General features: G+C 46.3%; 1 long non-coding RNA gene across 1 annotated transcript; it reads right to left on the bottom strand.

Annotated features, from left to right (window-relative positions):
- Nucleotides 1–390: 390 nt before the first annotated feature.
- On the bottom strand, nucleotides 391–18,829 carry LOC133625393 (uncharacterized). Its single transcript, XR_009818697.1, has 10 exons — nucleotides 18,714–18,829; nucleotides 17,744–17,868; nucleotides 15,686–15,772; nucleotides 15,178–15,485; nucleotides 12,178–12,422; nucleotides 10,292–10,401; nucleotides 8,367–8,530; nucleotides 7,017–7,484; nucleotides 2,198–2,440; nucleotides 391–1,716 (listed from the first exon to the last, which is right to left on the bottom strand). It is a non-coding gene; the product is annotated as an uncharacterized LOC133625393 (long non-coding RNA).
- Nucleotides 18,830–19,050: the final 221 nt, after the last annotated feature.

Here is a 19,050-nt window from a genome sequence, read left to right on the forward strand (position 1 = left end):
GATTTACCTCTGGCCCTGTGCTTTGGGTGAGGGACTTTGTCATGGGCAGCAGAGCTGGGCCACAGCTATTCTTGAGGGTGCTGGTGGCATTGCCTGCTGCAACAGGCTCTTATTCGGGCCAAGGGCCAAAGAGATACCCTCTGCAAAATGTGTGAGGTCAGGATATGGCTGTAGGGAAAAAAAACATTGAATTAGTTGTAAAATATTCTAAGTTTGAATGAGGTGTTGATACTGATAGGGGAGCAGAGCAGCTTAGTCCTTTTTAAAAGGTCTTCTTTAAACTATCTTGCCCTTTTGCTGTGTGCACACAAATGACAGTACTGATGTGCAACAGTAATGTCAGCAGGTAAATTGAGTGTTAATGCTCGTGTTAATGTTGCTGAGCTGGGAAAAAAGGAGAGCTGTTTCCAAAAACCTGATGGGTCTGATGTGAGCAGACTGCTGAGTCAGGGGAAAAAAACCCAAAAGCTACAAGTGCTGGTTTGACAGGGAAGGATTTTGTCGTATGCCTCAATGAGACATTTAAAATTTCACTCATAATTTTGTGAAATGTCCCTCATTCAAGCTGTCAAAGCCTGACAGCCTTGTTAACGACATCAAGGGGTGAGCGGTCCTTCATCTTCTTGCTCTTGCTCAACTGAGTGATCGATGAACAAACTGAAACTGACAGCTGTTGCAAAGACATCGGGAATTAAAGGAGATGATACAGAAGATGTTTCTACTCCTCTCTGTCTAATTCAACCTAAAGAAGTTGATGTTCTGTTCAAGAAAAACTCGGGAAAGCAGCCACGTGCAGAGTGGCGTGAGGCAGGGCAGCTCGTGACTCTGGGGTCCGTTAGTGATCTGCAGTTTCTAGGGGTCTCCTTCCACCAGGGTTTGCACAGCAGCTTGACAGCAAAATGAAAGCTCAAGTCTTTGTGTTAAATATTTGACTTCCATCATAATTTCAGGACTTTTGGTGATGTTAGCTCTCACTTTAAGTGAATGTCTTCAGTTTGTGTCTTAGTTTCCCTGAGTTTTCCAGTCAAAACCCCCAAAGTTGTGATGTATGTGAATTACTGTGCTTTTTGCCAAATATCAATACTTGCTGAAAGCCAGTTTTGACCAGATGTACTTGAAACCCCATTCTAGGAATTAACCAGGCAAGCAAGGCATGTTACATGAATAAATGCCCACACAGATCAGCTCAGGATTGGAACATTAATCATCATCATAACAAACCATGCAAATGACACGCAGAGCAAGAACGACTCCGGGCTCAGGACACATTGGTGAGGACAACAAAGGGACATGGGGAACTCCATATAGTCTGCTCTGGGCTATTTTGTGATCAGGAGGTCAGATAGCTTTAAAGAAATGATCCCTTAGAAGTAACTCAGCTTTTTTCCTATCAAGCCAGCGAGGTCACAGAAGTTGTTGCATGTTTAGCCAATCTGGTAGACTTTAACAAGAGAATGGGCTGCAGGAGGCAGAGCATCTCCAGCAGGTCGAGGGCAGTAATCTTTCTCATCTGCTCAGCACTGGTGGGACATGTCCTGGAGTGCTAGGTTTGGTGCTGGGCTCCCCAGTACAGGTGAGACTTGAACTTACAGGAGCAGATCCAGCAGAGGATCCCAAAGATGACCAAGGATGTGGAGCAGCTGACATCCAAGGAGAGCGTGAGCACCTGGGACTGTTCAGCCTGGAGGAATGAAGGTTCCAGGGGATCTTACCAACCTGATGGGAAACAGGACAGAAGCTGGAGTCAGATTCTTCTCGGTGGCGCCCAACGACAGGACAAAAGGTAATGGGCACAAATGGAAATACATGGAATTCCTTTTAAATGTAGAAAAACCTTTTTTTTTGTTGCTGTTTTTAACTGGGAGGGCAGTTATTTTGCACCTTGCAGATATTGGTGTACTGAAGGTCTGCTACTTTTATTCTAGGCATGGCATATCTAACCAGTGATTTTTCCAGAAGGTGTATCAGTTTATTGTCATTGCCTTGACATACGAGCTGAATTTACGACTCTATTGCCAGCCTCATTTGTCCTGTTCCTTTCTTCAGCTTTGCAGAGTGCTCTCTAATGAATAGCATCTATAGGGTACCTCACACAATGAGGGAAGGCAAGAACCGATTACCCTTTATTGAGAAAGAGCTATTTTTAAAGCTGCAGTTGTTACCTAGTTCTGCTGAGTCAGCACAAAGCCTTTCTTACTTTGTTGCAGAGTACTTTGTGTAGCCCCATGGTGTGTCCTTTGTAAGTGTGCCATGTTTAAGGGCTGGCATGACTGTCCTGGGGCTAGTGACTGCATGGTGTCACTGTCCCAAGAGACACTCGGAGATGGAAAGATGCTTTCAGGAGCTGCAGTTTCCTCCTGTTCCATAGGGTCAGCCATCCTTCTCCAGCTACCAGCAATGGTGAAGATTTCTTTTGTGCCTCTGCCTGCTCCTCCTGCACCTGTATAGAACACAAAAGAGTAATTTCCTACTGTCCACTGTGTTGTTTTACTACAGGCAGATGCGACTCCTAAGTGGCAGGTCTCGAATCATCAAAGTATTTGTTTCCCCTGCAATTTTAGGACTTGGGACAGCGAGCAGGCTGCACTCTTAGTGCCCCAGTTCTGATTCAGATGTTCCCCTGAACCAGCACCTTTCTCCATATCCCCCCGGGGTGGATCACAGTTGTATAAAACTGCAACTGTGAAACCTCACGACGACTCTGAAAATCTGAGCTCAGCAGCCTCCCAGAAAAATCACATCTCACTCGGCTGCAGACAGAATTTGGAGTAAAATTTGACGCTTACGCTTGGGGATAAGAGGGAGGCGCAGGCAGCAGGGGAGAGAGAGATGTGCTCACGAATGACTTGAAAATGGAGGGATTTCATTCTTGTGATGAGAAGGCCTTGAGGAACTCAACCTCCAAATTAATGCATTGTTGCAAGAATGGGAGAAAAAACTCTCCCTACTACAGAAGCATCACAGAGCCATTCAGGCAGGCTGAAAGCTCTGAAAACACGCCTTCTGCGAAGCTAAGGAGCTGCAGGTAATGTTTGTCCAACTTTGTTCCTTTACAATTCACTCTTTCCTGCTATGCTACCTGTTATTTACTGTGATTACACATACACAAATGTAAATATCAATATGTGTGCATCTGCACATGCAGGAATATATAACCACACCAGCATATGTTTGTTTCTTTCTCGTCTCTGTGTGTACAATACTGTTGCAAACTCCTTTAGATGCAGAAATGTTGTGCAATTCATTATCTTTTTTGCCTTCTTCCTGCATGTGTAATGCCAGCACCAGTTATTTTACAGGGCTTATTTCTGGCACTAGTCAGGGGCAGTGGTCCCCAACTGAGGTAGAAGTGAGCTCGAAACTAATTTTAGGCCAATATTTGGCCAGAGCTGAGTGCTAAAATAAACACAGGGGTTGTGTATTTGTTGTGAGGCTCATCCTGCCCAGCTGCTAAGTAAACTGTCCCCGGCCCTTTGCCCAGCATGAAGCAGGATGTTTAGGGGCAGATGGCCTTCAGCACCCCGTGCCATTCATCTCACACTATGCAATATGTGCTCTCTTGTCAGTGCTCGACAGTGATGACAGCGTCCGTGTTGGGAGCCGGAGACCTGGTCACGGAGGCAAGGCTGGGGTGAAGCCCTTCAGAGCAGCCACCCATCCCAAAAGCTCCCTCCATGGCTGAGCAGTGGCATACGGCTGGAGCATCGCTGGTGGGCAGCGAATCAGGCGGTCCCAGAGTCCTCCCCAGCCCTGAAGTCAATCAGCACTACCAGGAGCTGCTGTATTTATAGAGGTATGGCGTAAGTTTGACGTAAGATACAACTTGTGGGGTTGTTTTTTTCTGTGCAGCAGGGCAAAGGTGCTTTTCTCCTCCCTTCCTTCAGTTTTTGGATAAACCCTGACTTGTTTTCACAGGAACATTAGCTCAAATCTGCTGCCACTGTGCGCAGCCGATAAAACTATTGCTTGAGAAGCCCATATGTCACAGGGAGCTGCTCGAGAGGCATGAAGCTCTGCTTCTCACCCATCCTTTAAAGATACAATTTTATGCTCGGTTAAAATGGAAAAGAGCATAATGTTTAAAGATAAACCCATTTACTGTGCAAACGCTCAGCTAAATTCTGCAACCACATTCCTTGTTGGTGAGACATTCGGATTGGCTCTTTAAAAGAAAACCCCAAACCAGTTGTTGCACTTCTCTTTCTCCTTGTTTATCAGTTGCTATGACAATGCTAATGACAGTATCACCACGGACAAGGACTAACGTCTTTCTTTTACTTAGAGGGGAGAAAAGACAAGATCAGTTCTGAGGAGAAAGCTCCCATTATTAAATACCTCTCGTTACCCTCTCTGACCCGGGTGGTTAGCCAATAGTCAAGGTCCCTACAGGTTGTTTCCCTTTGGAGAACAAATGGATGAGGGAGGGAATTGGGCTTTTTTTAATGTCTTTCTGTTTGTTTAGAAGGAATGTACACAGTGTCCCATTACTCTGGGCACAGTGGGAGTCAAAACAATAGGCAGTGCTTTCTCTTTTCACACTTTCAAGTTTCTTTTGAGCCACAACTCAAGCTTGCTCTGTCTCTTAGCTTAGCTCTCAGGGTCAGGCTAGGAGAGTTTTCCTGCCAGCTCTGGTGTGTCCTTGCTACTTCCTCTGTCTGCTGCTCTGATGTTTCTGCTGTCACTTTCTGAATCACTCCATTTCATCATATGCCACCTTTTCCCCCCTGTCTTTGCAGTTAGATCCCGGAGAAACGGCTCAGCCCCCACGGCTCAGCGGTGCCAGGCATGTGTGGCTTGGTATGTCTGGTGCCATGTGGCTCCCAGGGGGTCTCAAGGAGCGTGCCTCACAAAGAAGGCAGTTCTTGGGCTTTTCCTTAGGGAAGGGAAGCTTTCTCAGCCACCACCTTCAGTGAGGGTCCAGGGCTGACTCTCAGCATAACACGGAATTTATTTCCAATGATGTGTTTTTGCTCCCTGTCGGCTCAGTTTCTGTACAGTAGTGTTATGAGTTGGGGGAGCAGAAAATATGTTACTATTTCCTGACAAGGCAGCCTCTGATGCAACTGTAATAAAGTTGTGAAAAAGTCCTAGAGGAGTTAAACAGATTTGACAGCATTTCATTTCCATAAATTTAGGGCCTGATCCTGCTTTTGTTTGGCTAATGAGTACTAGGGGGAGATAAGGCAGGAGCTTCAGATAAACTAAAGGCAGAAATGATGTCCCAGCTCAGCAACAAGAGGCAGGTGAGTGATGGAGCTATTGGAACGCTTTTGTGCCAAGCAGAGGTAACTCTGGGGTTCCTGCTCTGGGTTCAACCCACCTCTGCTTTGACCAACAGGCCTGACTGAGCTACACAGGTACTGCTTTTGGCAGCTGGCCCCTAGGGCTTCGCTCTCAGATTGGAACAAAGGTTGCACACAGTGTGTAATATCTGCTCAGGTGGGGTAGAGATCTTTGATTTTCAACAGCAAAATCTCCTCTAAAAGTTCCATTTTCTTTTGCTTTTAAGGAAACAAACTCAAGGAGTTTTAATTCCAGCTATTGCCCTGGCCCACTCGACACATAAGGAAGCTCTTTCTAGTGGCTCTCAGGTAAGACACAGCTCTCATTTTCACATCCTTTTTATCACTCCTTCCATAAACCCAGCTCCTACCACTCCCCACCTCCATCGTAACGTAGGTGATGGGCTGTGATGGGGTAGACTCTGAAAAGATGCTCTGCTATGACCTCACACACCTCCAGCTTTGAAAAAAGCTCCTTTGCTGCTGCAGATGAACCAGCTAAAATCTCCTGAAGGCCCTGGAAGAACAAACAGGTCTTTGGCCACATTCACAGTGGTAATACTTTGTCAATGATAAGGCAGTTGAAAGCTTTTGCCACCCATTAAACCAGGGAAGCGTGGACCCATCAGCACTGGTGAACTTCATGCCATGAGAAGCCTCTGAATTGACAGAACCTAGTTTAAATGGAAGTTGCACCTTTAATTAAAAATGTCAGGCCATCCACTCACCCAGCCTGTCATTTGTTAACCCCCAGGTTCTTAATTAATATACACTGAACAGAATGTGTTTGGTTTAGCCTTTAAGAAAGAGGGTGAGTTTTCTCCAAGCACTGGAGAGGGGAAGCAGCTCTTTGTGAGCAGCATCCAGTTCTGGGCACATGGTATGAAGAATGCTTGATTCTGTTGGGTCCTCAGCAGAAGATGGAGTTTGGGAATGCCAGTGTTCTATTTCTGCTGAAAACCATAGGCATTCTGAATGAGAGGAAGATGGATTGGAGACGAGGAGGGGAGGAGAAATCCATTTTCCTTTAAAACATTGAAGGAAACAGTTAACAAAGTCTAGTAAGTTTGTCACATAAGAGACGAGGCATTCTCAGGTTGATGTGCTGTTCATTTCTTCCATTTTCAATAAGCTGACAGTCACTTGGTCAGTCTGAACAAAAGACCTTCCCTCTCCAGCAAGTATCTTCAGTAATCCCCTCTACAACAGCTGTTCTCTGTCACAATCCCTCTCAAAGACTTCAGAACCTCCTCCTGAGTCTATGGTTAATCCTCGATTTGAGCAAGTCGGTGCATATACCAGCAGTACCAGTCTGCTCCAGGCCAGATGGAAGAACACAAGCTTCCTTCTCTTGAACCTGCTATGTGACTGGTCCTTATGCTGCCTTTATCCTTACCCTGACCTTCTGCTGGCTGCAAGACAACAACCATGGTCAGCATAACTCTGAGTGCTGAAGAGAACCCATCCACATTTTTGGAACCAGTGTCGACCCAGTGTCAGCACTCAGAATACAAAATCTGGGATGTATTTGATTGCACAGGAGGAGCACTGGAACTGGACTTAGTGCCTCCTTGAACCACAGCCTCAGAAGCATGCCTTAAAATCAAGGAGATTGCCTTATGAGGCCATTTTGCCTCAATCTCTCCTTTTGGATCTGTTCCACTTTGCAATGCTTGCATGATATTCACTGGCTCAGAGAGAATAACCCTTTAGTGAAGGGCTTAGGGTACTTACCAGAGAGGGGAAACAAATTCCAGCTTGGACTGGAACTTTTCCTTGACTAAAACGTTGCCTCAGAGAACCACTGCAAAAGTTTTCCTGGTCCCACGTGCCTCAAATCAATGACAAACCACTGACGTGGGCTGCTTGCGACCTGCTGCGTTGGCTGCATCCTCCTGAAGATGCTAGGAGCCCCAGTCCTCTGGCACACGTTTTTCTGTCCCTTCTCTGCACAGTTCCATCACACCACTTCCTTTCAAAGGTTGTGATCTTTTTCTTTTGTTCCTAGTCCCGATTTAGAAGCACCTGCTAAGAAACTGACAAGTTGTGACGTGTCCCAGCAATTTGGAGCTTTCTTACCTTAAGATCCAGAGTGCTGCTTTTATGGCTTCAGGAGGCTTTTTTACTCACACAGCTTCCATCTTGAGCAGCTCCTTAAATGGGGTTGTTGAGACAGCTGTTTGGTTGACATTTTTCCTGGAACTGGATTGGGTGTTGCCTATGAAATGACAATCCCTCTGCCTGCAGCAAGTTTCATTCTGCAACAGCTAACTTTTGATTTATGCAATTTCTCATCTTGATACCATCAAATACATTCAAAATACATAGATCAAGAGCTTTCTGTGTTAATGGGTGGCACATGAAATTGGTCCACTTCAGTGTGGTACCCTCTTTCATGATGATCTGGGCTCATCATTTGCTGTGTGTTGTGCCCAGTGTGTTCTCTGGGAACAGAAGGTTTGATTATCTGCTTCCAACAAAGGGGAAACACCAAGTTGTCGTTAGGGCCTTCCTATTACTGCTGAGCATTTGCATTGTGGCATTACTCAGAGGCCCTGGTGACCAAAGCTCTATTTAGTTTGGATCTGCTCATATCTATGCTGAAAAGGCACTATGTACTCTAAATAATTCCTGGGAGAAGAAATAATTCCTTGCTGAGTGGAGTGTGCCAGCAATGCAGCTCTGCTTAGTCTAAGATGGGAAGCCCTGTGAATGTTCTCTCTCCAGTCCTGTCTCATTACTGTGAGGCAGATTTTTTTCTACCTTTCCTTGTTTTTTTAAACATTAAAAAGTTGTTATAAATATTTTATAACTAAAAAATATTTTGTTAATTTTCCCTGTGAAACAACCAAAGAGAGCAGGTGGTTGGGAGCACCTAATAATGATGGTCCAGAGCACAGAGAGGTTTAAAAGCAGTGTCTGGGGTCTTTGAAGTCACAGAATCTCAAGAGCTGGAAGGGACCTTGAAAGCTCATCCAGTGCAACCCCCCTGCCAGAGCAGGACCACCTAGAGCTGGGTTTGAATGTCTCCAGAGAAGGAGACTCCACAGCCCATCTGGGCAGTCCCTTCAAGTGTTCCCTCACCTCAACAGGGAAGAAGTTTTTCCTCGTGTTGCTTTGGAACCTCTTCTGTTCCAGCTTGTGCCCGTTGCCCCTTGTCCTGTCGTTGGACATCATTGACAAGAGCCTGGCTCCATCAGTGGACACAGAAAGGGTCTGGTTTTGGTTCTGCAGAACATCACTTGAACCTGGGCCAAGAGAACAGGAACCCATTAATTCTTTCCAAGGGCTTACCTGATGCTCAGGAGAAGCCTAAGATCTGCACTGGGCGTATGTCTTCTCCTCAGCCTTCCTCCTTGGACAACCAGACCATCCCAAGGTAGTCAGAGACAGGAACCTTTCAGCCACAGGTCATCCAGGGATGCTTGAGGAGGGAAAGTCAGGCAGGTCACTCATTCCTTTTAACTGCCCACCCACGGCAAGAACCGGTGGGGTCCCTTTTTATCAAAGGTTGTTGGTGATGCAGTTCAACTTTCCACACAGTTTCCTATTCCTAAATGCAGTGATTACACACATTTTAAATACCTGAATGTTATTTTGAAGGCTAATTTTAAATGTTGCTTTAATGGCTAAGGTTTATACAGATCTTTTCACACTGTCTTCACACGTTCATAGCTACAGTTCGTGGTGTATGCACTGCTATTACCTATGTGATATGACAGTTGAAAAATGGTTTAATTTTACTGTCACATCACTAAGGACTCCTGCTACCAAGGTACCAAAACAACTGTAGTAATCCTGTGTCTCCTGTTTGTGTTGTAATGAAGTGATATTGACAGTCTGAGCATTACAACATAAAAGGGAGACCCTCTGTACTAGGAAAGAAGACAGTTAATCCTAAATGCATATTATCTTTATCAGTCACTGCTAGTAATCCTTAAATACAAATTACCCTTTATGGTTTTTTTAAAAAGAACACTGAAGTTAAAAAAGGAAACTCCTTTTCATCTCTGAATAATACTTTAGACATTATTCTGGGCTTTTTTTCCCCTAAATAACTAGAAAATGTATTCTCCTTACTTCCAGTGAAACAGAAACACTGCACTTTCCCACTCACCAGGATAACAGAGTTTCAGTAGCATCTTGCTGATGTTGCTACCAACCATATTTTCTGTTTGGGGTTGGGGTTTTTTTGGTGCTACCTGATATTCTTAACACTTCCTTTTGGAATCAAATATCAGGCCCGATCATGCATTTATTATGCATTATGCACTCATGCTAACTCACAGGAAGTTTTTGGTGACTCTAGGCCATAAAACTGGGACAGACTGTGCAGTCTCCTGCCTCTGTTTCATCCCACCTTCCCTTGTTTTCATGACTGACATTAGAAGAACCACCTTAGAAAGGCCACAATGTGGTGAACTCTCACTTGGTCTTTTTTCACCTTCCTCACACTTAAACCAATGGGAAAGGTTTCAACAATAAAAACAGCTGGTAGAATTTCATTACAAACCTCTAGTGAACTCCCTTGCAAAGCAAGGATGTGTCAGTTATGCCACATGCCATGCCAGAGAAGGTGGGTAAGTTTCAGAAGCTGAGAAGAAGCTGTTTCTGGTTTTGGTTTCTGTTTACACTTCTCTGTGGTGTATAGGTCATTTACATTCTTTGTTCTGATACTTTAGTATCAGTTGCACTTTCCCATGCTTTTTCCTAAAGCTCTGCAGAGGGTTGTTCAGCCTTGTAGGATACTCAGCACTCCACAGTGCTGTGTGAGAGGGGACAGCTGTGTCTGCCTATGGAGCGGGGAGATTCTCCCTCAGAGACTGCTGCGACTGTTAACAAACACTGCCAAGAGCAGACCTAACCAGTAACCTTTGCAAAGTTATGCCAAACCAAGTGCAGGAGTCTTGTACAAAGCCCTCATCTTTAGCCTCCTCATGTGCCAAATGCACTGGAAATGTTTTCCCCAGGTATTTTTCCTAAACAAGCACACAGTTTAGACAACTCACTTGCGTGTCTTGATGCTGTGCCCGTCTTCTCTGCTAATATTTCCTCGTCTCGCCAAGTACAACTGTTTCCTCGTTGCCAACACATTTTAGATGAGATCTGTGGTTGACAGCTGAAAAAAAACACAACCAACAACCCAATCTTCAATTGCTATTTATGATATGATTAGACAGGTCAAGTTTAATTTCAGCATTGTGCATGAATCTGTTATCCAATCATTCTAATGATACACTACTCATACCAGCAGTGGGGCCAAGGACGGAAAGAAAACCTTGATTGGAACTTGTCTGCTGATGATTGGAGTTTGTTATGAAAGAACACTAACAGGATCATCACTGGCACTCTTCACCAAAGGTAGGGAACGTGCTTATCTTTCCATTGTCACTGTATCTGTAGCTGTGTGACAGATGAGTAAAGGTATGCCAGAATGGATGTAGTGTTGTGGGAGGGATCGTTTTTTCCCCAGGGTGAAGGTAAGGATACATGTCATCAAATTAATACCTTTAAGAAAATACCATTTTTCAGGTAGAAGATACGGCTCCTCAGCTGAGCATTGCTCTCCAGATTACATAATACATACATACATACATACTACAGCCTGATGAATCGAAAAACCACCAGTGGCAGCCACAGTGAGATGCAGGAACGGGCTGAATCAGTGCAGCCAGATCGAAACACGGCTGTTGTGAGAATTTGTCACACCTGCCTGCTGGAAGAGGGACTTCTTTGCCTCTGCATTTTCATAATGCCAGTCCAGAGCTGCTCTGCATGTGTGCTTTGCCTCTTACAGGCTCTTTGGGATGTCTGTCTATCATCCATGGGAAAAAAAATCCCTTTCCCAACACTGACTGTGAACAGAGTCACCAGTCAAGCAGGAGGATTGAAACACTTGTGTCACAGCTAAAAAGAGCCTTTATGTGTAGCTGTCCTGTGTCTGCCACCCCTATTTCCAGAACAACCCCATGCCCTTGACCATGCCAAACACAAGATTTGCTGCTAAGAGCTGACAGTGCCTACATAACTTCTGGGAAACCATACACTGGCATTACATTTTGTTAGTAAGACCAACTTATTCTGTTGTCCCCAGAGCCAAGCACCGGTGTGCAATCACCAAAGAATAACATCAACTCTATCCTTTTAATCACTTCTGTCATTTCTGTCCTGGCCTTGTGCTGCCTGTATAACCTCAGACCACGGGGGCCATGCCCACCCAAGCCCTAGCCACAGCAGATCCCATGGGCAGGGCATTTATGACAGCAAGGCTCAGCCCTCCAGCCCTGAGGAAACAGGCTCAGAGGACGGCTGACTCGAGGCAAGGCTCTGCCAGGCTTGCCTCCAAGAGCTTGCTTGGGCGAATTGCCTCCACCCCAGCTTCCCCAGTGCTCAAATAAGCCCAGCTGCCTTTACACAGCAAAGTTTTCAAAACCCAGCTCATTCTTTATTTGCACTTTCACTGCATATTTCAACTACCACTACCCAACAATTTATTCTCCCTACACTGTGCCCAGAGCTGCCCCACAAACGGCGCCATCGAATCGGCAACCCACACCACGTCAGAGAACCGAACACAAAACACCCCTCTTCCCCTGACAATAAACAGCTCCTCAACACACACATTACTGCAAAAGCCAAAAAGCAAGCCCGAGTGAAAACTGGGGTGTTGTGTACTTGAAATGGTTTGGTACAAGGAGGCGAAAGCGGAGGTTTCTCCGCAGCCCTGCTGCCTCCAAGGATGGGGGATGAGGGGGAGGTGTTTGGCTGCCCGCCCTGCTCAGAGATCTGCCCCAAGGTCCCGCTGCGGCCCTCGGGCGGCGGCTGAGCGGCCGCCGGGCTCCCCCTAGGGGCGGCGGCGCGCATCGGCGGCGGCCGCGGGCCCGGCTCTGGGTACCTCAAGCACGGCCGCGGGTCCCTCGGCGCTGTCTGCGGGCTCCGTGTGGGTGCAGCCGCCGTGCCTTCGCGGTAAACGCAGCATCCTGGCAGGGCTCGCATCCCTCGGGCGTGGAGGTGGACGCGGTGGCAGCTTCGTGGGGCTGCAGCCAGGGCAAGCGCTGAGCCACATCAGCACAGCCATCAAGGGTACGCCAGCCAACGGCCGCTCTCTCAAGCCAGAACGGTCACTCCCTGGTTCAGCATCTGTTATCATAATGATAATAATAATAACGATAATAGTAATGGTGAAAAGAGTCAGCAATCATTTCATGGACATCTCCCCTTTAAAAGGCAGAAGGCTCTGGAATAATGATAGCCACCTCAAATGATAGTTACCAACACATGGGGCTCGTTAGCCAAAGTATGATTTCCCCTGAAAAGCTGATTAATATAGCCCTGCAGATAAATTCAGGTGTGTTAGCCTTGCAGGATCAGGGCTCTGCAGCCCTGTCACTGTTGAAGATAATGGACAGAAAAGGCTGATCTTCTGGTGTCTATTTCTGACACTGCTCTCAAGCTTCACCTCGGCCAGTGCAAAGCAAAGGACGTGTGTGCCTTTGCAGGAAAGGGTATCTGCATTCTCCTGTTCATGTGCTTAAGAGCATCAGGAAGCTGCTGACCATAGGAATCGGTCATGTTAGATGCATTGCTGGGTGGTGAAAAGCTTAAAGTGTAGGCTTCAGCTTAGAATATATCTATGTTGTAAATAAATACAGAAGAAAAGATTCATCATCTGACACAGGCTGCTCATAAAGGATTAGGCAGTCATCAGCCTCTATGCTTTGCTCTGGTCCCACAAATATGGGACCTCAAAGCACATCTCAGAAATTTCTGATGGCTGAATTTCTGGTCTTTGGTGAGTTCCCGTCTACTTAAGCCTTGAAGACAGCACTAGGTCTGGAATCAGCCTGTCTGGGTGCCTAAGAGCCAGTGAAACATATCCCCCCTGCTTTTGCTCATGCTGCAGAGATGTACTGCCACGTTCTGCTCAGAGCAATGTCTGTGTTGCCTCAGACTTCCAATCCCCATTACAGGTGATTACAATAATCAAGAGAGAACAAATTCACAAATCATCCTACCCAAGTCCTTGTGTGAAAGAAAAGGCATCATTTCCGACAGACTGGATGTGGAAAAATTAATTTCCTGGCATCCAAGCATAAGAACAGCCATGCTGGTTGAGACAAGTCCATCCAGCCCAAGAGCCTGCCTCAAACATAAACAACAGCTGACGCCTGGGGAACAGCATAAGAGAGGGGTAAGCACACAGTGAGAGTTCCCTGGCACGCTGTCCCAAACTCCAGCAAGCTGTGGCTCAGGGACTTCCCTGAGACAGATGTGGTATCTTTAAATTTAATAGCCCTTGATGGATTTTTGCTTCCATGAATTTGTGTAATTGCTTTTTGAACCCGCATCAATTTTTGACATTGCAGCATCCTGTGACAATTAGTGGCACGCTCCAACAAAGCAGGGCGTAAAGAAGAGCCCTTATTTTGTTTGTTTTGAACAGGCCACCTAATAATTTCATCTGATGCTCCTAGTTCTTGTGGTGTGAGAGTCAATTACAATCATTCCCCATTCGCCTGCTCGGAGCCATTCATGATTTTATAGGCTTCTCTCACATCACCCCTCACATTTTCATTCTCCAGACAGATAATCTATTTTGAAGTCCTAATATAGGACCTTTCTCTGGCTCAGCATTACCATTTAGAGGTAATGTTTGAACAACACGATGTTCAGGGTTCAGGCACGTTGGACCTATTTATACCAGGACTTAGCAGTCTTTTCAGTTTTGTTCCTTCCACAGTAAATCCTCAAATTTGATCTGCTTTTTGGAACAGTGCTTATGAAAATGCCAGAGGCATCATCAACAAATCTAGATTTTGCAGCACTTCAAGGATTTCTTGTCTAAGAGCTAGTCCAGCACTCTCAGCTCTGCACATAGTTGTCTGCTTTCCCCACTGGCATTACAATACACATACCTCCACCACATTTCCTCCTGCGTTTTATCACCAAGATACTCAGTATCATGAGGTGGTGTTTTGATCACATGATATGTTTTTACTACCTTAAAAAATGACAAGTCACCCATAAGGGTGCCATTCATCCCCTTTCTGTCACATGAGCCCTGCAGATGGATTTGATAACTCCTTAAGATCCTGGCATAACCAGAGCGGTGCTGGGGGGAGGAGATGGTGAACACCTTGACGGTTTCACCTCCTCCCCTCAGCATGGCTTACACCTCACCTAGATGTGGATTGAGCCAGCTGCTCCTCAGGGAGGTGCTGGCAGGCTCTCTTTGCCTCTGCAGCCTATTTGGAGGGATGCTGGCTCAGGCTGTTCAGCTGACATAACCAATTTACTAGCCGAGGGTTTGGCCCAAGATGGGGAGCCACAAGTGCTCATCAGCCCTTCATGGAGACGGGGACATCTGCCACGGAGGCCCGCTGGCCCCAGCTGGATGCTGCAGTGGAGGCAGGGTCAGTGGGACAGTCCTGGGTGGAGGCTGAGCCCGTGGGGGCAATGCCCATCCTTTGGCTCCCTCCACACGAGGCCCGACAGGTATGTTTGTTATTAATAACGAGCACAGGTTCGGGCAGCACGCCCCGTGCTTTCTGGCTGCCCATCTGCTGCTGCGAGCGGTGCTCACACAGCCAGGGCTGTCCCCAGTGCGTCCCCATTCCAGCGTGGCAGCCAAGCGTTTCAGACACCTGCTTCTCTTCACTCCTGCGCTGGCCACGGACTAATGGGGACAAACGGGAAGAGGACCTAGCAGAATGCAGAAAATAATCGCCCTGTGCCAAAAGGGAATGTATGATCGAAACTACAACGGGCAGGCAAGCAGCGAGGCAGTGACCCGAGGCAGCGCAATGTGTCAGGGAGAGAGAGCGGGGACAGCAACAGCCCAGAGCCTCAATTTGTAATGACTGTGTGGACAACATGCCAAAAAGTCTCTCCCTACCTCCTTGCTCCTTGGAGCGCTCCGAACGTTCTCAGCCGCTTGGACATCAGGAGGAAGGGAGCCTGCGTGTTCCCACCGCACCACCTCGGGCATCTGCTCCAGCGACGCGGCGCTGCCGAGCCTGCCTCTGACTCGCAGCGCTCCAAACACCTGGGAGTCAGCCGATGGGAAAGTCTCCCTTGTCTTCACAAGCACAGATGAGTTTGAACCTTCTGGGCATTTTAGCAGTTTACCATCTGCACATATAACCTTTTCTCTTCCCTTTTTTTTCCCGAGCACACGGAAGCCTTGTAGGAGGATGTTAAATCCTGGAACCAAAGTAAGGAAACGTGTTTACACCTGCTACATCTGTTCAACAATTTCCAGCCTCTATTACACTTTTGACTTTCACATTCCCTCTCCTCCTCCCTCCCATTTGGTCAAATGCCACCATGTTAAAAACAATTCTGTATTTCCCTCCCCCCCCCCAAGTCTCACAGACTTTCTATCAAATCTTGTGAAAACTTACAGCAAATGCAATAGGCTGTGAAATGGTCTAGCGACAGGAGCAAGTGCTGGCTGCAGTATCTCTTGCTTATCCAGGATGGTCTGGGTACTAGGATTCGTTGTGAAGAAAAACGACATTAAGTACATGAAATATGGTGATTTTAGGGTTTTTTAAACTGGAAAAAACCCACCCAAAACCACAAAGAACAATCAAACCATTTCTGGTAGAGATGAAATCTTCCTGCAAGCCAGGTGCCATACATTTTATGAAAAATAGATTTTGAAGAGCATTACAGCACACACACACACACACAAAATCAGCACAAAGAACAACATCTCTGTTAGCAGATGCCCCACTCAATTGTAACTGGTTTGTTAGGGAAAAGACACGAGTACCTGCTGTCAGGGGTGATCTGTTTCACTGAAAGAATTACCTGTACGATTCCACCTACCACAAAGTCAGACCCATAGACATGAAACATTGAAGAAGGAGGAAAATAAAAGAAAGATCTTTGGCTCTTTGAGAGGGAACAGCAACATAATTTCTACCAAGCAGAATTCAAAGGAGATTTCTTTTCATATTGTTTCCAGATTTTAAGACTGATATTAAAAACATTATACAATATTCTTCAGTGAAGCAAGTGCTTTGATCAAAATGATTTCAGGAGTGATCAGTAGCGTTTTTATAACCGCTGAAATTACTGTAGTGACAAAGACATTGCAGAGTAGAGTGAGAGATGCAAAACATGTTGGATAAATGCAGCCTTTTTTTTTCTCTGAGTAATCCATTTCTGATAACGGCTTTTCTCTTGGAAGATTTACACCGGCTTTGTGACTACATGAGCTGGATTATTAATAATATGGGCAAGGTGGCAGTACTGGGGAAAATCCTCTGCTCCCTGTCATTTCCTAATAAAGCCCAGTTAATGGAAGAAAAATGCTTTCGTGGGTCAACAAGTAACTAAGGAAAGTGCCATTTAGTGACTGTGGCATTTGGTGTTACGACAGGGCCTCTGTTCCTTTGAATTGCGGCGTGATGTGAAGCGTGGTTTTGGAGACAGCCAGAGAAATTAACAGTATTCAGGTCAATATAGGACATATTTGGGAAGAGTTGAGGCAAGTCCTGCGGTCCTGCCTCGGGCAAATTCTCCCTGACAGGTCTTGGCCAATACAATCTGCAGGTGTCCACTTTCTTTCAGGATTTAGCCCAGTATTCAACCAGAATAAAACAGTTCAGTAATTCATTAGGATATGATCACGCCGGGCTGGTTACTAATTGTGCAGAATGCCATTGGAGGCACTCCAGGACGCTGCACAGCACTCCACAGCTGGCAGCCACGGTACACAGGCAGCTATGCCACCCAAATAGAGCTGAAAAGCAGAAAGAAACCCAACCAACCCCCTTGCTTCCAAGCCCATGGGAACGTTCCTGTGCTGCGAGGAGGGAGCTGCAGGTGCGAGGGGCTGCGGGCAGGACGAGCGCAGTGCGCGGCCCCGCTGCCTCGCACCGAACACAAACGGCAGCGGCAAAGTGATTTTCCTCCTGGCTGTCAAATGGGAACGGCGGGGTTCCTCTCCTAACAATGAAAGGCAGACCACTGTGCATTAACAGCCCTGCCGGTGCACAGAGTGGCCTAGCCTGTTATTAAGCTGTACAGCTAAAGCTGTTGTTCTCCACTTAGCTGAGAGTGAGTTACCATATTGCAGGTCCCCCAAGACGTTCTCTACCCTTGACATATCCTCTCCCTCGCATGAGTGGTAATGACTGGGATCAGATCCCTCAGGCTCCTGCCTGGACTGCTTTACCTTGCTTTAGAGCAACTTCTGTGAATAACAGAGAGCCCAGCTGACTCACCTCCTTCGCTCCACTTCCCTCCTCCCAACACAGCCTTTATTCCTGAAACTCTTTGGTGGCCATAAGGATCTTTCTCCACAGCAAATACAACCAAGATAACTCACTTGTCCTCTAAGCGGGTTGCAGGTGGGGTTCCCGTGCACAGCACAGACTGGATTTTAAATGTATGCAAATAAGCATTTGTGTGCTTGACCCCGTGACACAGAAGCATCACGATTTACTCACCGACAGGGTTGGGGTTTTTTGATGCACTTTTAAATTTCCACTTGCAAATTCAGCCATGAAACCAACAGAACTGCAGTAATAGCAGGATTCCAGCGTTCTGGTAAATTCTGACTGAGGACTTGAGCCTAAAAGAAAAAGAAGATGTAGGTGTATTTCATGATATACACGTCGTAGGAAAGGAAAAGATCTGCTTAGTATTAGTCTCACTTCCTGAGGATAGACTGAATGGCCTTCACACACGATGCCGTAACAGATAAAATCAGTCCTGCCCCTAGCAGCCTTTTTGTGGCACCGCTTGGCTTTGCTTATATTGTGTGTATCTAGTCTTGATTTGTCGCTTTCTCCAAGGCCAGCAGAGTAAACTCATCCTCCTGACTCATAGTTCCAGATGGATTCAAGCTCGAGCACGCTGTCCCCCTGGAATTTGGCATATGTAGGTTTATATGCCCTAATCAATCAGGCTGATTTCAGTTAATCCTAATCGTCCTATTAGGGTTCCCAGATAGCAACAACAGCAGCTAGAAATCCCCAAGCAGCCTAATTGACTTCATCTAATTACATTCCTTCTTGAGATTTCCATTAAACTACCCCCTGAATTCATTACGGTGGTTGGCTGTAGGTTTCTAGGGCTTCTTAAAACACACGTGCAGCTATTTGGGCAGGTCAGTAGTTACTAGATACGTAAGATCTTGCCACCTCCACATAGCTGTCTGTCAGCCATCCTGCATATGTCCCACATGCCGTCTAATCACTGTGGGGACTACTAGTTTTGACTCCTGGCACTTAGGCTCATTTCTGCCTGTGGTTCTTTCCTTGTAGCACTGAATGAACTGCACGAGTCAGAGACTGCCAGCTCCTATTAACCTCTGGCATAAAGGATTTACAGATATGTCTCATTATAAGGTAAGGAGCTGACATGCATCTCAAAAGCAGTTAGCTTGGAACAGAATGCTCTTTTGTCAGTACTCACTTTCCTCTCTGCTCTTTCCATGGTAGCAAATTGTAAACTGCTCGGTGGCCATGGCATCTGTCATAGCTTTCTTGGGCTAATTTGATCACTTCTTCCATTAAAGTAATGCTTTGGCTTCCTCATTGTTGCTGAGCTCTCAGTTCCTGCCTTTTGCAGAGTACAGCAATGCACCCCTGAAAAAAATAAAAAGGAAAGGCTGTCTTCCACCTTGGGGAATTAAAAAGAAGAAACTTCTGGGGCAAGGAGAAAATTGTTGAGCCCAGTCTGGTAGAGGCAACTGAGAGCAGCTTCCCTGAAACCCGGGGAGGCAGGAAGCAAAGGATCCTTTTCATAGGTG

The sequence above is a fragment of the Colius striatus genome, chromosome 4, assembly GCF_028858725.1.
Source record: "Colius striatus isolate bColStr4 chromosome 4, bColStr4.1.hap1, whole genome shotgun sequence".
NCBI lineage: Eukaryota > Metazoa > Chordata > Aves > Coliiformes > Coliidae > Colius > Colius striatus.